At 48.7% G+C, this 571-nt stretch overlaps 1 protein-coding gene across 1 annotated transcript in view; it reads right to left on the bottom strand.

The window, feature by feature from the left end:
* Ppm1h (protein phosphatase, Mg2+/Mn2+ dependent 1H) overlaps positions 1 to 571 on the bottom strand; it is a 276,682-nt gene that overhangs the window by 224,127 nt on the left and 51,984 nt on the right. The window lies entirely within an intron of this gene.

Here is a 571-nt window from a genome sequence, read left to right as displayed (position 1 = left end):
GGTTGGGGGGTGGCAGTGGTTCTAGAGGGAACAGGCTATGGTAGCTGTCAACTTCTGTGGGGACTGCTGGCATATCTGCTTGATCAATTTGAGCCATTGTTATTAAATGTCTGTTGATCAGCTCCTGTCGGAGCTCGTCGGCCATAAAGAAGGAAGGTGCATTTGCTTTTGGTTGCATATAAGCAACATGAGGTGCGGTTGGAGGATAAATATGATAGTTTGGAAATACCTTGATCATCTGGCCATGTTCACTCTTCATTCCAGTCAAAGGTGCTGGAGTTGTATCTGTATAGAAGTAAGTCGTCCCCCCGACAGTCTCCTTCTGGATCACCTGACCAGAGGATGGAGTCTGAGGAACAGGGTTATTGGCAGGAGTGGAGGCACTAGGCGGCACCATGAAACTCGCTGGGTTTGGAGTGTGGCTTCTTCTTCTAGGAGCAGGAGAGGTGTGTGGAGTAATTTTGGGGGAATGGAGAGGGGAAGATCCAGCAGACAATGACATTCCCCTCATAGAGCTGTCCAACGCTGCCCAAACTATCCATCCTTTAGTCGAATCAGTCAGTTTCATGAA

This window comes from Mastomys coucha, unplaced genomic scaffold (assembly GCF_008632895.1).
Source record: "Mastomys coucha isolate ucsf_1 unplaced genomic scaffold, UCSF_Mcou_1 pScaffold4, whole genome shotgun sequence".
Taxonomy (NCBI): domain Eukaryota; kingdom Metazoa; phylum Chordata; class Mammalia; order Rodentia; family Muridae; genus Mastomys; species Mastomys coucha.
Note: the sequence above shows the minus strand (reverse complement) of the source record. Positions and strands in the feature narration are given on the sequence as shown.